We start from the raw sequence: 16,031 nt of genomic DNA on the forward strand, positions 1-16,031 counted from the left end.
TTCATTTTTACTGAGGAGGAAATCTGTTTTGCTTTATCAAGAACGTTTAGTGCCTTCACTTCAGTTTCTTGGGCAAAACGTCGTTTGCGTCACGTTACGAAAGCAAAACGGGGCCATCAGCGCCATTTTGTACGCGTCGCGCCTGCGTCGCGCCGGCGTCACGCCTCGAAGCAAGTGGCAGAATGTCCAGAATAGAGCCGCTGGAAGATCTAGCTACTGCCTCACTCTTAAAAAAGTTTATACCCTTTGTGTCGTGCCTTGTCCCCCAACGATAATCGTCGTTTGTCTTGCCCACATTCCTATCTTTCAACGCTGCGAGCCCCGTACTTCCAAGTCACGAATTGTTTGCGCGTGGACAGGGTGACACGGCATTCTCGACAGGAAAGTAGCGAAAGAGGAGTTTTCGAGAAAGGAAACGCAAGCCATGGCAGATGACGATTATTGTCGTGGGAGAAGGTAGGATCCAAAGGGTGTACATTTATTTAAGAGTGTACTTCGTTTCCCCGCTGTGGCTTGGTGTCGTGTTTACCAAGCCATACACGCTCCTAATTTGATTCGCCGACGGCCTTACCTGTGACACTTTCAGTGGGGAAGAAAGCAATCGCACATCCTTGGTTTACCTGCCCACGTTATAGTATGGAGAGGCAGATGCTGTGTGCCATGTTCGAGACACTGTACAGTCGGTCACTGTGAGGGCAAAATATACACGGACAGGATCACAATGGACGTGTGCGCTAAAGGCAGCCAGAGCGCTAGTTCGCTTCGTGCGGTGTGCGTGCCTGAGAGATGGGCAGTGATAGTCACTTGTGCTGCGTTGATTTTGAGCACTGATTCCCGTTGCTGTACTCGTCATGATTCCTTCCTATCTCTTTAAATGCCCTTTCCTGCCGTGTAGGGTAGCAAGCCGGGCTTTTTCTGGTTAGCCGCTCAGCCTTTCCTTTGTTTCTCTCTGCATGCTATATATCTCGGATCAAAGACGGCCAGTTTCAAGATTGACTTAGCCGCGGAGGTCGTGGATAAAAAAGAAGCTCACAGGTCTTCGTGATTCACTCTAAAGAGTTCCTCTTCTGGCACGATGATTATCTAGCGGCGTGCAAACGACTTCTCTTCGTTGACATGCCGCGGCATCATGCTGTCGCGTTAAAACTTTTAAAACCTTGGCGAGAATATACATCTTGCCCTGATGTCAAGATCGACCCACCGCTGCTTTAGCATACTCCGATTCCCAGATCGGGTTATGTTATAATTCCTTGTGCAACGCCAACAGCGCAGTTTTTACCTGTTAAAAAGAATATGCGGTCACATAATTTCATTCAGGGAAAATAGGTGTAAGTGCTGCAATTGTTGTCACACCTTCATTACTCGCCCCATTTCGTGGACAACGACAAAGGAGCCGCGCACTTGAAGGCATCACACAGATTTAGTATAGAGCTTAGCAGTAAAAGCTAGGACTTCGCTTCTCCGTTCGTATTGCGTCCTCTACGTTGAGCACCCGCCATTAAAACGTTGCACAGGGGCTCTTGCGCGCGTAACTTATATTCGGAATTCAAGCTTTTAATATGAACTCGAGTCAAAAGAGCTTCGCGCCAAGGAAAATGACAGCTTCATTCGATTCGATAGCCGCTCACTTCTCGAGAAATGAAGCAGTCGTTCTGCCACTGTACTGCTTTGTCGATAAGTTCATATTTACGTAATCATGTTCCCACAAAAAAGAAAGTCTGGGAACTCGACTCTCAGAGACTCTCAATATTTGGCGCTATCGCTTACTTAGGGTAGAGGCTGTATTTCTATTTTCCTGCCATTTGTGTTTTTATGTGAAAATTCCGCCTTTATTCTATTCCAAAACTATTCAGGTTGACTAAATGTTCACGCCATAATTTACCGAATCGTTGCGTCCGTCAGGTTGTTTCATCTATGCAATAAGCACCTTAAATTTCTTCAGCCTTCATTCCCCTCCTCTTATTGTAGACACAAATCATTTGTACATATAGGTTGTGTTCCTTAGTTAAGAATATGCTGGCCAGAAGAAGCAAGACAAATCAAGCTCGTTATTCAAAAACTAAAAATTAGAAGAGTCGTTAATTGCTTTTACGTCGTTCCTACGTGGTGTCATCTATAACAACATCAGTGCCGCCGTGCTTGAAAATGCTCAGTATTCCAGACAAGAGAAATTATTGCAGATGCCAAGCCATCCCCCATCTTATAAGGTTTTCTTTTGTTATTTTTTCTTCATGTACGTTGCAACAAGCTATTATCTAGCAGGTCTGAAAAAATGAACAAGGACAGCTTAGGCAAGTGGTTGTAAGTTAGCACCGTAGGCGTACCCACCTGGGTGGCAGGGGGGCACTTGACTCCCCCACCCCCCAACTTTTGAAAATGGTAGTGTTGGCGACACACTGGTAAATCTCACAAAACAACAGTCGAGTCCAAATCTAACCTAACCATCTCTGAAAACAACATAAGCGTTGTTTTTGATAATTTACTGGTCTTTGTTAATCAGTGTTGCCATTTGGGCAATTTTTCTGCTAGATTTAGTGACATTACTTTCTGTTTAGTGGTAAAGTTTTCTGTTTGGAGAACGGCGACATTTAAGCAACTTTAATGAACAATTGGTGACATTTTATCCACTTTGACTGCACGAAACTTGCTTCAAAAATATCATGCTTGAACGCAGTTTATATACAAAAACTACATGTGTGCGACCGTGACTTCACGATGCATAGGCTCCGTGCGTGATGAAGCAGCGATTGTCTTCACTATGGTAGCCTTCACATTGTAGTGCTTCATAACACAACAGTCATCACTTATTCAGCAAACTTTTATACTTCGCGGGGAAGTCTTCTTCGCGCAGTTTAAAGTTTATATGTTTGCCGAATCTAGGAACCGACTAACCCAAGACCATGCCTTACTACGTCATCACAGCGCTCACGAAATTGATGTTGTTGTCATTCTTTACAAGACCGACATGATTAGGGGGTGAACGCTGCGAATTTTGCGGTATGACTAAATGCATTTGATTGGCAGCCATTTGCATGCGTAGGAGTAAATTATTTGATCAAAACTAATTGGAATAAATTTTGTGCGCATGTTTAGAACACAACACGGGAATAACACCAATCGGCTGCGTAGAAAGGCGTAGATATTGGATCGGCTAAACTCGTTTACGTGAATCTGAACAAATCGCTTCAATTTGTCACGGTTTTCTGACAAATCAATACTTCGCGGCAGTTTTCAGGTAGATCAAGACTAGAAACGTAGTATTTATATATATAAATTTATATTTATGTATAATAACATATTTATATATATTGTTGCGTGCGAAGGAGACCGTTTGTAACCCTTACGGATGAAGGGGACCGTTTACTTTAAGTCGCGGAGGTGAGCGCAAGAGCAGTCAGCTGGTTCATCAACTGAGCGTCGTCTTCTTCTTCCTTCCTCCACCTGGGACCGCAAGCACGTTCACTGGTCTTCGTTTTCTTCATGCGTAACATTCCTCTCGTCGCAGACGAAGCCCGCCGGGCGAGTCAATCCATGTGTCTTGACGTGAACAATTTCAAGCGGGCGACATGGACCACTTGTGTCTTGGCAGCTCTTCTACCACTCGCCGTGAGGCGAGCTATGTTATACGTGACTTCCGTGAGTCTGTCAATAATCACAAACGGTCCATCGTAGGTGGCCAAAAGCTTTTGGCATAACCCGCGTTTCCGTACTGGAGTCCACAGCCAGACTAAATCACCAGGGCGATAGGTTACCGGACGGTGGCGAATGTCGTAGCGTGCTTTTGATCTGTCCTGCGATGCCAAAGTGCGCAAACGAGCAATACGACGAGCTTCTTCGGCGAGGCAGAGAGTCTCGGCGACAGTGGGATTTTCGTGACTGCAGAAGGGGAAAACAGTGTCGATTGTGTACCGGGGTGGCCGTGCGTACAGCAGGAAGAAAGGGCTATAGCCGGTGGTCTCGTGCTTGGCGGTGTTGAACGCGTACGTGATAAAAGGCAGTACGTCATCCCAGTTCTTGTGGTCGGATGACACGTACATAGATAGCATGTTTACAATTGTTCGGTTGGTGCGCTCCGTAAGCCCATTCGTTTGTGGATGGTATGGTGTCGAGTGACGCAAGTGGGAATCACACAAACGAAGCAGCTCCTCTACGACGTCTGCTGTGAATTGTCGTCCACGGTCGCTGATGATCACGCGAGGCGGACCATGTCGCAGGATCACATATTGCAGCAGGAATGTTGAAACGTCAGTGGCAGTTGCGGAGGGCACTGCCGCCGTCTCGCAGTAGCGTGTGAGGTAGTCGACGCAAACAAGTATCCAACGGTTTCCCTTGGCTGATTTCGGAAATGGGCCTACGAAGTCAATGCCCACTTGTTGGAAAGGCGTGCTTGGAGGCGGGATCGGCTGCAGAAGACCTGCTGGAGCAGTAGATGGCCGTTTGTGGCGCTGACACTGCATGCAGCTGGCCACATACGTCTCAACAGATTGTCGCATTCCAGGCCAATAAAAGCGTTCCTGAATCCGGTAGAGCGTCCTCGCCGAACCTAGATGGCCAGACGTAGGGTCGTCGTGCATAGCACTCAGAATCGCTGTGCGAAGGCTCTCCGGCACCACTAGGAGAAAACGTGCGCCAGTGCTGGAAAAGTTCTTCTTATAGAGGAGTCCATCACGTACACAGAAATGGTTTGCTGTCGTCGAGGCGGTCGTAGCGGTGAAGAGCGGTGTTAATTTACCGTCTTTTCGCTGTTCGGTTTTGAAGCAGTCGACGTCTGGAAAACGCGGCGACACAGAAGCCACGAGGTGATCGAAGTCGTCGGCGTCACAGTCCGTAGTACTAAGTGGCATACGCGAGAGACAGTCCGCATCAGCGTGTCGTCGACCACTCTTATAAGAGACGGTGAAGCTGTATTCTTGCAGTCGGAGCGCCCAGCGCGCAAGGCGGCCACAAGGGTCACGAAGATTCACAAGCCAACACAATGAGTGGTGGTCGGTGACCACTGTAAAGGGGCGTCCATACAGGTAAGAACGAAACCGCTGAACCGCAAATATTACCGCGAGGCATTCTTGTTCCGTCACAGTGTAATTCTGCTCGGGCCTACTTAATGAGCGGCTTGCATATGCGATCACGTGTTCGCGGTCACCGTAGCGTTGAACTAGGACGGCACCAATACCTATGCCACTGGCATCTGTATGGAGTTCTGTCGGAGCTGAAGGACTGAAGTGTTGAAGAACCGGTCGTGACGTCAGCAGGAACTTCAACTGACGAAAAGAAGAGTCACACTCCGGAGTCCACTCAAAGGGGGTGTCCTTCCGTAGCAGGCATGTCAGCGGATACGCAACGTCGGCGAATTTAGGTATAAATCGGCGGAAATAGGAACAAAGCCCCAGAAAACTACGGAGCTCCTTGACACAGCGCGGTGCACTGAACGCTTCAACGGCTGCTGTTTTCTGGGGATCAGGGCGGATGCCATCCTTGTCGACGAGGTGCCCAAGCACAAGGGTTTGGCGGTCTCCGAAGTGGCATTTCTTAGAGTTTAACACTAGACCAGCGTTTCTGATGCAGTTCAGGACAATATCCAGACGCGAGTTGTGTTCGCTGAAGGTGCGGCCAAAGATGACGACGTCGTCGAGGTAGCACATGCAGATGTTCCACTTCAAGCCACGCAATACAGTGTCCATAAATCTCTCGAAAGTTGCCGGAGCGTTGCACAATCCAAATGGCATCACATTAAATTCGAAGAGCCCGTCAGGGGTTGCAAAGGCAGTCTTCTCCTTGTCGTCAGGATGCATCGGAATTTGCCAATAGCCGGATCGTAAATCTACTGAGGAAAAGTAAGACGCGGAATGAAGGCAGTCTATTGCGTCATCAATACGTGGGAGTGGGTACACGTCCTTTTTTGTTACATCATTCAAACGGCGATAGTCGATGCAAAATCTCCAAGATCCATCTTTTTTTTTAACAAGAATCACTGGAGCTGCCCACGGACTTGCTGAGTCTTGTACGACTCCCTTTTTAATCATTTCTTGCACTTGTTCGTTGATAATCTGGCGCTCTGATGGTGAAGCACGATATGGCTTTTGTCTAATCGGATTTGCCGAACCCGTGTTGATGGTATGGCGCGTCCGAGACGCAGGGATTGCAGGTATATTGTCCTTCTGCGCAAAGTCGAATACCGAAACGTGCTTCGAAAGCACACCCACTAACGTTCGGCGTTCACTCGTGCTGAGCGATTTATTTACCATCGACAAAAGGGCCTTTTCCGAACTGTGGCCATCACGTTCTTCCGGCACATCTGTAAATTCAGCCACTGATAAGGACGCGTGTTCCCTGGCGAAGGCTAATTTCATGCCATCTGCTAGTATAACGGGCTCCTTAGAACAGTTTACGGTCCATAAGCCAGTGCGTCCACCTTTGATCGACACCACACAATGTGGCACCAACACATTCTTCTTCATACAGTTAAAGTGCATCGGTTCTACGGTAGCTTCGAAGCAGTCGGAATCGGCGCCGCAACAGACAACGGGAACGCAAACGGTAGATGATGCAGGTATGACCGTATCACCACAAACACACAGTGCAGTTTCGCGATCTACAGGGTTCTCCAGGAGTCCTGGTGGAATCCTACCACTTAAGAATACTTTTCCTGTGCGGCAGTCGACAGTAGCACCACACTCCCGCAAGAAGTCCATGCCGAGAATAACATCATGAGTCGACCGAGGAATAATTACAAACTCTGTCGTAATAACATGGCCTCCCAAAAATACGTCAGCACTACACACACCAATAGGTCGCAATGGCTCACCACTCACTCCACAGAACTTTGAATCTTCGTCCCATTTAAACAAAACCTTTCGCCCTAACACGTGTTTAAACGAGACACTCATGACGGAAATTGTTGCGCCTGTGTCCACCAGAGCCATCACAGGGACATTATCTACAAGCACGCGCACTTTGTTTTTCAGCATCAACACAGGAGGTATTTCTGTCAGTAGCACGTCTCCAGCGACCTCACCTCCATCGGCCGCGCTAGCTAGTTTTCCGGTGACGAAGGGGACGTGGTGCGATGCCGCGGTGAGGGAGAACGGGGAGCACGACGTTGCGGTGGGGGTGTCAAACTCCTGTCAGATGCCGGGGAGCGATTCCGGGAGCTGCTGAGCCAATACTCGTCGCCAGATGATACGTGTGCTGGCCACGGGGCAGCGTGTGACTGTTCGGAGGGCCGAGAAAACTCTGAGGGCTGGCCATACCACGTGGTCATACGCTGGTTGCAAAACCGCGATATATGACCTGGGACACCACAGGAATAACACACCGGGAGAGGTCGAAACCTTGGTTGTTCGTCGATGAAGCGGATATTATCATTTTCCCGCGTGTAGTGGGTTGGTTCGTGGCGTGTGTCACGACGATACATCGGGCGTCGAGTAGGCGTGCGTTGAGCGCGTTGGTCATAGCGCGGAGTCGGAGGGCGTGTTGTCATCCTCGGCTGTGGGGCTGCGCTGTACTCTACGGCCGCTGCGGTAACCATCGGTTGCCAAGGGGACGAATGTGGCGTCGTCATAGCCTCACGTGACGTGTACACGCCATGGTGGTCAGCAGTTGAATGCAACTCCTCGCGGCGGGAAAGTTCCTCGCGGACGATCTGTCGGATGGTGGAAGGAAGGTCGAGGCAAGGACTCGTGTCCACACTGGCAACCGTCGTCACGTTTGCCAATCGACCAAACTTTGGCGCAATCCGACGCATCTTGAGCGTTTCAAAAGTTCTGCAGTGCCGAATGACGTCAGACACAGAACTGAGGCTCTCCTTTCCAATTAGAAAATTGTATACATCCTCAGCCACTCCTTTCAGCAAATGTCCGACTTTATCTTCTTCTGACATACGAGCACTGACCACCTTGCACAGCTTTAATACTTCTTCGATATATGTTGTGCATGTCTCACCTGGTAGCTGCGCCCGTTGAGACAGTGTCTGCTCCGCACGCTTCTTTTTGGCGACTGAGTCCCCAAAACAAGCCTTTAGCTCGTCCACAAAATGTTCCCACGTCGTAAGCGCGTCCTCGTGGTTTTCATACCACACGAGGGCGGTATCGGTCAGGGAGAACACCACATTGGTGAGCTGAGCGGTTGCATCCCACCCGTTGGATTTGCTCACTCGCTTGTAGTGGACGAGCCACTCGTCGGCATCTTCCCCCGCTTTGCCTCCGAAGGTGGGTGGAACTCGGTAGTATGGCAGTTGACTGCTAGGCGCTGCCCTCGGAGTGGCTCCTTCTTCTGGCATGTCGAAGATGGTCACGGCTGATGGCGGGAGGCCGGCAAGTCGACGGCTTCGACGAAGCTGCGGCAGTGATGGGTCCGTTGTTGTGAGCGATACCCCGCACCTCCACCACTTTGTTGCGTGCGAAGGAGACCGCTTGTAACCCTTACGGATGAAGGGGACCGTTTACTTTAAGTCGCGGAGGTGAGCGCAAGAGCAGTCAGCTGGTTCATCAACTGAGCGTCGTCTTCTTCTTCCTTCCTCCACCTGGGACCGCAAGCACGTTCACTGGTCTTCGTTTTCTTCATGCGTAACAATATTTATATATATAAAGCTCGGGTGACTGTCATGGCACTGTTAACAAGCGGTCAAGCGCTTCCCGCAAAATTTAGTTCTGCTATGAACGCTCTTGAACCAGAATTATAGAGGAGTAACGTAGACTAAGTGTTTTTTTTTTTTGTATGTCTGTGTGTGTAGGAAAAGCTAGGTTATTTGTGTTCTCTTAAATCGTGTTTCATTTGTAACCTTAAAATTTCAAGGCAAACGCAGAATTTTATATGTTATCTTCCATTATCAAAATATATTAGCAAGGTAAGAGTCCCCTACACCTGCGTTTATATTCACTGAGTTTTCTGACCTGCACACAAGTAGACAAACATGAAACCACTAGGTAGATGATTCACGTCATATTAGCCTGTATTATAGTGTTCCAAAATCCCTACGTTTCTTAAAATTGACAGGCCTAGCGAGAATTATAGCAACATTTTTGCCCTATTTTTCTTCAGAGTTTACAATTGTTTATTTTTGCACAATATCAGAACATACAAGTGTCTACCTATGTCCACAAGCCTGATAGGGGATCCATATGCAAAATATGCATACAAAATCCTATCCAGCTTTTCTGGACACGTATTAACTAATGCTACAAGAGGCCGCGGCACGAAGCTAGCGGGTTTTTAATGGAACAAGCGGGTTTCTCGCGAATAATTAAAGCTGTAGGTCTATTATTGAAAAAGGTCGATGACAGATATGTTCTAGAAGATAATCTGCGCGAGCAAATGTAGTGATCAGGCTGTGGCAAGCTAGAATTTCGTTCCCAGAGTGGTTAAAGATTCATCAATGGAAGCCTAAGGAAACGGCAAAAATTTGTACTCGATTTTCGAGGTAAAAAAGTTAGCTGTAATAAATCTAAAGCTGTTATCGTAATAGCCGTCACAGCGTGTGTAGTGCGGGGACTCAGCTTTCAATTGATGTCTATCTCGACTTTCTGCACATGGTGCAACATTGTCCAAAAAAGCGATTTTCGAAACACAGTCGGGCAAATTCACGTGATATCTATGAAAAAGTATGCGTGGCTCTGCTGTCGCAAACAACAGAGACCAGGTGAGCTGGGGAAGTTAAGGCTTCATAAAAATCCATGCCGTCTTCCCCGGTAGGCGGTTTCGGTAGGGACAGCGCACCAGTTGATGCGCCCGCTGCAACAGTAGCGATTTGTCGAGATGCCATATGCGTCGGTGTCTTGTGCCAGACGCTTCACAGCGCGACGCAGCCGCAACCGCCACGCCTTAGCTCTGTATGCATGATAACTCCGACGCCGTGTACCTGGTAGCTAATTGAAATCCGCCAAAGCGAGCGCGCAGGTTTTTATCGGAGAGCAATGGCATCAGACCACCCGTGTCCCCACCGCGCCGCTCCTTCTCCCCCGCTAAGCTCCACCCACCCTCGCCACGTCGCTAGGCTGCGCGATGATATTTTTATACTATGCTTTCACTCTGTCAAACGTCGAAGAAACTCTGTCAAACATCAAGCTGCAAACGACAGAAGAAACCCAGCGAGGTTCTAACAGCTCCCCTGTAAAAACCCGAGTGTACCACTTGCGGAGCATTAGGGGCCGTGTCCTGGTGGTTTAGTCGCGCGCTTATCTTTCCGCGTCATGCTGGCAGCGGTTCGATACCGTGCTGCGTGATTCTTCTCTTTATAAAGCCACGTAGGACTGAGTTCGGCATTCTCCCATCAGATGGCCGAAACACATAACTCAAGATTTAGTTTCGTTATTTTTTTATTTATTTTTTCAGGAGTGCTCTTCAAATATGTTTTCTATTTTTACTTACTAAAAGAAGCAATGGGTTGCTCCTTTCTTAATTCATCGCTTTTATTATCAGATCTTATTCCTTGGAAAACACAATAAGCATGCGTATGTCTTTGTGTTAAGTTAAAGAAACTATCATGCCTTTGCTATAGAACCATTCTGTGAAACTACACGACAATCCACATAAGTAACTGAATGGGCAAAATATTGGGCAAATTTATTGCAATATATCGGCTGAGTCTCAACAAGTTTCAAGTGACTGCGCCAAGAGGATACCTCTTGTAACAAGATATGCATTATGGTACTTAGTCGGAACGTTTGTGGTGCGTTAAAAAACTGTTTTGGTCGGGGATGGGAGGTTATGTAATGCAAAAGGATAGACAGTTGGGCGAGTTGGTACGGTAACATGATTTTGGCTTCTAGCGCGAAGTGAAACACGGACACAGAAAGGAGCAGACAGGACGAGCGCTCGTCCTGTCTGCTCCTTTCTGTGTCCGTGTTTCACTTCGCGCTAGAATCCAAAAAAATGGGAGGTTATATCACACGACAGGAGCGAATGATTTTGCGCCCTCTCGGCAGAGGGCACATTGACTTGAAGAAACGCCAAATTTAAACCGTACAACAATTTATTACACCTAGAGTTTTAACGGGAATTGCGGAGCTAGTGTCATTCAGTCTGTATGCGCATGTTTTTGTGAGGCAGCAGGGAAGGAGAGGGAGTCTACATGCTTGTTTACTTGCATTTGCCTGTGCAAGTGTGAGCGCATGTTTGTGTTTCCGTATTTGAATATGCGTGCGCACGAGTGCGTGTACAAGTAGTCGAAAAGCGTTTAGCTCTTGAATTTTTTCTATGTCGGCGCCACTGTGCAGTCTTGGGGCCCTTTTTACCACGTGCACTATGTTGCAGCTAATATTTAAAGCAACTGTACATTTTTTTTTCGTTTTTGGGTCAGCTTTTTTTAGCGTGTAACCACTGCTACAAAGTTATCGGTTAGCTGAAGACGCGCCTGCATGTGTTTCTAATATCCAGTATGTCACGAATTCAATAGCGAAAAAGCGTTATCTAATCAGATTGCGCTCGTGAAGCGAATTCTGGCGTACATTCTCGATCATATTCAAGCGCGCGAGTTTGCGCTGCAATCTACGAGCACTCCAATCTGATGAACCGATGCCTTGATCCATAGATCAGATTCAGAGAAAGCACTATGTTTCATGCAGCGGTCGTTGTGCTTTCAGTGTTATTTTCTTTTTACACGCAAGCTCGCCTTACTGTGAGTTAGATTCGTGACTCACTCTCTTGTAACTGCCTTTTTCTTCACTACAACGTGACAGGATAGACGTGCTACATCCTCATTGAGTGAATGCTGGGTAATGAACTAGAATATTTGTTTCGCGTGCCTTTCATAATTTATTTTTCATAACATTTTAATTGATGAGGTTCAAAAACACAGCAACCTTATATTAACAGGATGTCTTAAGAATAAAGAACAATTATATGCTTATTAGCCAGCTTTCCTCTCATGGTAAGGAATCAAATTTCAATAAATATATCCTTATGATAATTAAAAACCTATCCACTTGACAACGTTTCATAAGTTTCTGCTTTGGAAGCTGATACCGACTTTAAGGTGGTTCTTATCCTGAGCCGTTGACATATGTCCAACCATGAAACAAAGCGTTATTCTGAATGTTTCGTTTCAGGAAGCCATGTTACCCTCCTGCCCTTCACTACGGTTCACAAACACGCATAAGACGAAAGTGCTGCGTGAAAAGCGTCGTTACTTCAAACCTATGAGCTACCGTAACGGGCCTCGCTTATATGGCTCTCATTTACGCTTAGATAACAAATGTATATTTTAAATCGACGCATCACGAATACGAAAGGAGCTGCGCGCGACCAGCCCAGCTAGGTTTCTTTAACTTCGTGCTTCGTCCTAGGAGATATCAGGCAGGCCACCGACAAGGGAAAGCGCAACATCATAGTGAAAACGACAGTTAATGGAAGAAGAAAAGACAAGGTTGTTAACCATGAAAGGTCCCATTTGGCTACCCTACACATGGTGAGGGGAAAAATTAGTTGTAATTTAGCGGTAAATGCGAGAGAAAATCGGTAGGTATTACGGCACATCTCTGTGAGGTTCTGGATCCATCATTGATATAGGTTCACCACATTACAAAGTGCTGTTAAGGAGCTGACTCGACACACGTCTTTCCTCTTCGAGGAGCCAAGTGTAACCGACGGAGGAAATATACACGCTTTTCTAAGTGGTCCCATCCCCTCTCTACCTCCCCCACGTGACCAGCTTGCCAAATTTCACCCGCTTAAACTTTCTTCCCACTTTGACAATCCTAATGCTACGCATTAAAAGAAAAACAGAGAGATAAGGAAAAGCGAAGATAGAGAAATGAAGACTTAGCGAGAGTGAACACTGCTACACACAGTGCAAGCACTTTGAAGAAGGCCAGTTAGTCTTTTGTGGCCTTGTGCGTTGAGTAATGCTTAGGCCAAGCTCCCAGAATATTTTATCTCCCAGAGTGTTCTGCCGTCGAAACGGCTAATAGTTGCTTACGGAGCACAGTGATGAATGTGGAAGAGGCCGAGAAGACGTTTTATATACTGTCTCGTCACCCACCGAAAATTGCACGCCGCGCTGCTAGCCATTCCTAGTAAATTGTATATGCGACGCCCAGCCATTTACAACACAGCAACATTGTTTTGCAACGACAGAGTCTAGGTGAGATTGAGGGTGGTTTGGGAGATCAAGACATGCTATTTTCTGCAGCAATTTAGGAATGGATAACTGACTTCATTTATTGAGAAAAAGTAGGAGCAAACGCCGGTGGAAGCACGTCTCAGCACATTGGGAAAGGAGCGGGGGACAAAAACATGAAAAGGGGGAGTCCGGGTGCCAGGCGAAGTCACAGTTTAGAGTCGAAAGAATATAAGTGAAACTTGGTGAAACCGGTTGAATTCCAGTGTTTATGTATGATTTCGGGAGCAAATGATTGGAGTCACTGCACGGCATGCGTCCTTGGCAGTGGAATAGGCGCCCGCTGTTCTTGGTAATAAACGTTTTCTGAATACCAATACTGGCAATTACTTACTCATAGGCCATACCTCGTCGCGTATTCCCTAGTGGCAGCCTCTGTGGATTACAGCTGCGCTGTCGCGACGACTTACGACCATACCCTGACTCTTGAGATTGCGCAAATACCATATAAACGTCGGTTTACTGCGAAACTCAGAGAACAGGCAGTTTAGTATAGAATTTATCGCCTCAAATACGCTCAACGCAAGCACCTTTGCAGCATGATACGGTGCCCATCTCTTGAAGACGGAGTTTTAACCTACGAGAATGCAAACATAGAAACGCTTTAGAAGACAGGGTGTCGTCTTCGAACTATCATATGCAAACCAGCACCATCTATTAGCACCCATGCTATCGTTTCTATGCGTGGAGGCTATATACTTAAACTTCTCGAGTGGAAGTCTCAGCCGCCGCCTATATAGGGGAGCGAGTGAAGCTGCTGGAGGCCATATTCCTAGAGGAAGAGCGCGCGCCTCCGGTATAGGTGGCCGCGATATACGTGCAGCGCTCCCTGCGTTTCCGGTTCCGCGATGAAAAATAAAATTAAGGCATTTTAAGAAGCTTTTGAGTTCACGGATGTGTGTCGTTGATGTCGAAAATAAAATTCTGCTTTGTCGATTGATTGTCGCAGGCTTGGAGAACGGTATCGGCGGGACGCTTCGCCAACGCACTTACTCGCTTGATTATATTATGAGCGCTCTCTCCATACAAACTGCGCTTGTGTGATGTGAGTGCTTTATGAAAATTCACCGCTGTTTACCCACTAATTGATGTGAAAGATTATCAGGCGCCTTGAATAAAGACTAAATACACTTCCCGTTCGTCAACGTTTGACTAAACGGTGCCGCCATTTCATCTTTCGTGAGCGCTGTCACATGGTTGTGGACATCTTGAGAAGCTGTACTGAATGTTTCGTATGTGTTGCAGGTAGTTACAATAAGGCATTCACGGAATTGCAGGCCTTGCCTATATCGCAATATTATATTAACGTATTTACTCGACTATAACGGTAGATTTAATTCGAGGTTTCTGGCTTCAGAATGCGCCTCGCAGTTTATTCGGATTCATAACACAAACACAACGCGGCTTCCGTTTCTTTTCTTTTTATTGTTGCATGCTCTCCGCTGAATATAATGGGATTACACTGCCGGTGACCTTGCCCAACGCCGAAGTAAAAAACATCGCTTCTTTCGAATCTTCCAGTGTAGTTGCACACCTTTGTTTTATAGCGAGGAGGGCTGGCTTATACGGCATAGGAAAAAATTGGAAAAAAACTTATACGTACGAATGCAATCATGCAGGAAGGCCAGCAAGGTTCCCTGTACAATGTAGATTGCGCTATAGATTCCACGTCTACCACGTTTTCTACAGTTTCTGTTCTGAATCTGAATCTGTCCTGAATGAATCTGCAAACAAGTGTACACTCTAAGAAAAATGGTCCAAGATGGGAGTAAATGGCTTGTCCTCTAGCGCATTCCCTGATGGGAGATTAATATACTCCGGTTAGGTGGAGTAAAAATTTTACTCCGCAGTTGAACGGAGGCTTTGGATGTACTCATGGGAGTATATGTTTACATCTTTTTTTGGGAGCTTTTGCACGAAGACATGGGAAATTGTTTACTTCCATCGAGGAGCTTTAGCAAGGACTATGGCAGTATATGTTTACCTCCATCAAGGAGCTTATGCAGGGAATAATGGGAGCATATGTTTACATCCATCGAGGAGCTTTTGCAGGAAGCTATGGGAGTATATATTTACATCCATCGAGGAGCATTTGAAGGGAACTATGGGAATACTTTTTTTTCATTCGAGGGAGGTTTCGCAGGTTACCATAAAATTATTTCCTTACATTGATCACGTAGGTTTTGCAGCAAGATATGGGAGTGTCTGTTCACATGACTCGGCTAGTATGCCGACTCAAGAATTTTCAATATTGATTTTCCACACTGAGAAATACACAATATATTGGTTTGCAAGCTGGAATATGCAAACAAAAGTAAGCAAAGTAGTGCTTTGTAGGAAATAAATTTATTGCGTAAGCACAGAGGCAAGGAAGAAATGGACGACACCATCACAAACTCTCAACTGGTTTTTGCTTTTTTCTTGTCCAGCTGGTATTTGCACAAACCACACAGTAAGAATAGAAAGCAACTCATCCAGCTGCAGGTTTAAGCCAGGACCTTATGAAGTACATCATAAATACATAAAAACCTGCCACGAGTGTCTAAACAAGGCGCAATACAATCATTGTAGAAATAACACAGCTATAGCAGGGCATTCTCTGACAAACCAAGACTGTGGTACTACAGAAGGTAAAGCAAAGAGTAAAGAGGACATCATTCCTCATTGATATTGGCATGTGCAATAGTTAAAGCAGCAAAAAGTGGAGAAGACGACAAAAAACTCTTATTGCACTTCAAAACTAAATGATTAGCAAAACGAAACTTCTGGTAGGCAATAACAGGGCCATCTTTACAGTAACAAGCTGGCTAAGTGGACTAAATGAAGCAGAGTTCAGCTTTGCTTTTTTTCCCATACCACCTAAAGGGAAGCTTGGTGGCTAAGAGAATCATAAGGGATGGTAAAATGTTAATTGTATTGA

General features: G+C 46.5%; 1 protein-coding gene and 1 long non-coding RNA gene across 4 annotated transcripts in view; one reads left to right on the top strand and one right to left on the bottom strand.

Annotated features, from left to right (window-relative positions):
• LOC135904809 (G-protein coupled receptor dmsr-1-like) overlaps positions 1-16,031 on the top strand; it is a 1,021,428-nt gene that overhangs the window by 503,461 nt on the left and 501,936 nt on the right. The window lies entirely within an intron of this gene.
• Positions 1-16,031, bottom strand: part of LOC135904838 (uncharacterized) — a 126,996-nt gene that overhangs the window by 74,359 nt on the left and 36,606 nt on the right. The window contains exon 2 of one of the 2 annotated variants that reach the window (XR_010565228.2): positions 572-687. The exons of the other annotated variant lie outside the window; for it this stretch is intronic. This is a non-coding gene — a long non-coding RNA (uncharacterized lncRNA). The remainder of the gene's footprint in view (positions 1-571; positions 688-16,031) is intronic. 2 annotated transcript variants of the gene reach the window in all.

The sequence above is a fragment of the Dermacentor albipictus genome, chromosome 1, assembly GCF_038994185.2.
Source record: "Dermacentor albipictus isolate Rhodes 1998 colony chromosome 1, USDA_Dalb.pri_finalv2, whole genome shotgun sequence".
Taxonomy (NCBI): domain Eukaryota; kingdom Metazoa; phylum Arthropoda; class Arachnida; order Ixodida; family Ixodidae; genus Dermacentor; species Dermacentor albipictus.